Genomic DNA, 3,863 nt, shown 5'->3' with positions numbered 1-3,863 from the left:
CTCTCTTCCACAGTTTAAAATAATTCTGATGATTTTTGTAATATTTTTGGAGATAACTTATACCTTTTCTTTATTTTCAAAATCTATCACGTTTAAAATATTTCCATTTATGCTTCCTTCTTATCAAACACCTAACACTTTTTGATTTAATTTTCCAAACAGCAGATCTAATCATGAATAAGTTTTTCTACACTTTATTTGTTCCATTAAATATTTCTCCATTTTATCAAAGTTTTTGATACATTATTAACACTTGACTCAAATTACTTAGCGTTCCTCTTTAACTTTGGTCTTTTATGAGGGCAAACAAATGGGTGATTATTCTATTTTTACAAGTATGTTTTACACTGTACAAAATAAAGTGTGATTAGAATGATAATGCATTAAACTTTCACTTCATCCTGATCGTCAAAATTCTTCTTGTGACATTTGAATAGATAAAGGTTAAAATACCAGTTTATACCTAGTAATAACCTCCTACACTTCATAGAAACCTGAAGCTTCAAATTCAAGAACGCAACAATTTAGTCATGGTTGGGGTTTTATATCTGTATAAAACATTTTTATGACATTTCCACTCATGTTGAGTTCTGTTTTCCAATGTATTACATGCCTTGTATTCTCTTATAATTTGCAAATGTAATTTATTCAGTACCTCCTATATGTCTGATAAATGTGATATTCATGTACCTTCAAATGTTTACTTGAAGCACGTTTGTTTACCTCTGGATCAAAGAAGTGGGTAGAATTTAAAGAAGTGAAAACTGGGGTTGCAAGGTTCCTGGCCAGCAAGGGAACCTGATCCTGTTACAGGGGACCCACCAATCCTGTTACAGGGTTGGTGAGTGTGTTCTGGACCCGCAGCAGGAGCCCGGAAACAGAACAGGGACATTCCCCAGCCCCCTTCACTCCCTGGTCATTCGGCAGGGTCTGCTCCCCTCTGCTGGGGCCTCTCTCTCCCTAACCCATCCAAGTTTGCACCCAGGAACCTCCTCCCTTCTTCGTCCCTTCCACAGAGCCATGGAATCCCCCTGCTCAGCCTGTTTGGGAGCTGGGACAGAATGCTGAGGGCAAGAAGCAGATGGGAGTTCCATTGCTTCAATAGCCTGCCTGCAGCAAGGTAGGCCTTTTGTCGATGAGGTCCCTGGCCAGCAAGGGAACCTGATCCTGTTCGATAAGATCCATCAGATAGCATTTGAAAGAAGCTATGGGCAGGTGCCAAGGCAAGAATTCCTCCGCCAATCTGAAAAACAACATGAAAACACCAGAACCCAGTGATCTTACAACAGAAGGTCTTGAACACCCTAATCCAGAAGAAGGGGAAAAAATGACATTATGAAAGTGATAGAGGCCCTTAAACAGCATGTAAAAAACGCCCTTATAGAAATGGATGAGAAGTGTAATAAAAAGTTTGAAGAAATGAATAAATATGTAAATGATACCCTGGGGAACCAAGAAAAAAGAATCAAACTGGTAATGGAAACAGTTCAAGAATTGAAAACTGAAATGGAGGCAAGGAAGAAAACACAAACTGAGGGCCAACCGGATATGCAAAATCTAGGTCAATGAACAAAGACTACAGAAAAAAGCATAACTAATAGAATACAAGAGATAGAAGAAAGAATCTCAGACTCTGAAGACACCATAGAGATAATAAATGCACTGATCAAAGAAAACAACAAATCCAACAAATTCTCATCACAAAACATTTAGAAAATATGGGACACAATAAAAAGACCAAACCTAAGAATAATAGGGATAGAAGAAGGAGAAGAATTACAGCTCAAAGGCCCAGAAAATATATTTAACAAAATTATGGAAGAAAACTTTCCCAACATAAAAAAGGATATTCCTATGAATATTCAAGAAGCATACAGAACACCAAATAGACTGGATCAGAAGAAAAAAAAATCCCCTCTCCATATAATAATCAAAACACAAAACATACAGATTAAAGAAAGAATATTAAGAGCTGCAAAAGAAAAAGGTCAAGTAACTTGTAAAGGTAAACCTATCAGACTTACACCTGACTTCTCTATGGAAACCATGAAAGCCAGAAGGTCCTGTATAGAGGGACTTTAAAAACTAAGAGACCATGGATGCAAACCCAGCCAAGCTATCATTCACTATAAATGGAGAAAAAAAAATATTCCAGAATAAGAACAAATTTAAACAATATGTAGCCACAAATCCAGCCTTACAGAAAGTAATAGAAGGAAAATCAAAACCCAAGGAATCCAACATTGCTAACACTGCCTATAATAACTCAGACAACTAGCGACCTCCACCAGCACAACTCAAAGAAGGGAAACACACAAACGCTACTACCAAAAAAATAATAATAACCGGAGTCAACAACCACTGGTCATTAATATCACTTAATATCAATGGACTCAATTCACCTATAAAAAGGCACAGGCTAAGAGATTGGATACGAAAACAGGATCCAACATTCTGCTGTTTACAAGAAACACACTTCAACCACAAAGACAGACATCTACTCAGAGTAAAGGGTTGGAAAAGGTTTTTCAAGCAAATTAACCTAAGAAACAAGCGGGTGTGGCCATACTAATTTCTAACAAATCTGACATCAAACTAAAATCAATGAGAAGAGATCGAGATGGTCATTGTATACTCATAACAGGAACAACTCATCAAGATGAAGTCTCAATCCTGAATATCTATGCCCCTAATATAAAAGCACCCACTAATGTAAAAGAAACATTACTAGAACTCAAGGCAGACATCAAACCACACACACTAATATTAGGAGACTTCAACACACCTCTCTCACCAATGGACAGGTCAATCAGACATAAACCTAATAGAGAAATAAGATAATTAATGGAGGTAATGCACCTGTGTCCTATCGGATCACCATGGATTAAAGTTAGAATTCAACAATGAGGCTACCCCCAGAAAGCCAACAAACTCATGGAAACTGAACAGTCAACTACTGAACCACACCTGGGTCAAGAAATAAAGAAAGAAAGAAATTCAAGTCTTCCTTGAATTTAATAAAAATAAAGAGACAACATGCTCAAACCTATGGGACACTATGAAAGCAGTCCTAAGAGGAAAGTTCATAGCACTAAGTGCCCACAAAAAGAAAGCGGAGAAAGCACACATCAAAGACTTAACAGCACACCTGAAAGCTCACCCAGGAGGAGTAGAAGACTGGAAATAATCAAAATGAGGGCTGAAATCAACAAAATAGAAACACAGAAAACAATCCAAAGAATCAATGAAGCAAAAAGTTGGTTCTTGGAGAAAATCAACAAGATGGACAAACCCCTATCCAAACTAATCAAATGGCCGAGAGAGAACACACAAATTAATAAGATCAGAAATGAAAAGGGGGACATAACCACAGACACAGAGGAAATTCAGAGAATCATTAGAACTTACTACAAAAGCCTGTATGCCACAAAACTGGAAAATGTAAAAGAAATGGACATTTTTTTTAGAAAAGTACCACATACCAAAGTTAAACCAAGATCAGGTGAACGATCTAAATAGACCTGTTAGTCACAAAGAATTAGAAACTGTTATCAAAAACCTCACTTCCAAAAAAAAGCACAGGACCAGATGGTTTCAATCCAGAATTGTACCAGAATTTCCAAGAAGAGCTAATACCTATACTCCTTAGTGTATTTCACAATATAGAAACAGAAGAGTCATTGCCAAATTCCTTTTATGAAGCTACAGTTACACTGATACCAAAACCACACAAAGACTCAACCAAGAAAGAAAATTACAGGCCTATCTCACTCATGAACATCGACGCAAAAATTCTCAATAAAATACTGGTAAACCGAATCCAAGAACACATTAAAAAAAAATTATCCATTATGATCAAGTAG

This window comes from Microtus ochrogaster, unplaced genomic scaffold (assembly GCF_000317375.1).
Source record: "Microtus ochrogaster isolate Prairie Vole_2 unplaced genomic scaffold, MicOch1.0 UNK39, whole genome shotgun sequence".
NCBI classification, from domain to species: domain Eukaryota; kingdom Metazoa; phylum Chordata; class Mammalia; order Rodentia; family Cricetidae; genus Microtus; species Microtus ochrogaster.
The sequence above is the reverse complement of the archived record's forward strand: the minus strand, read 5'-3'. Positions refer to the sequence as shown.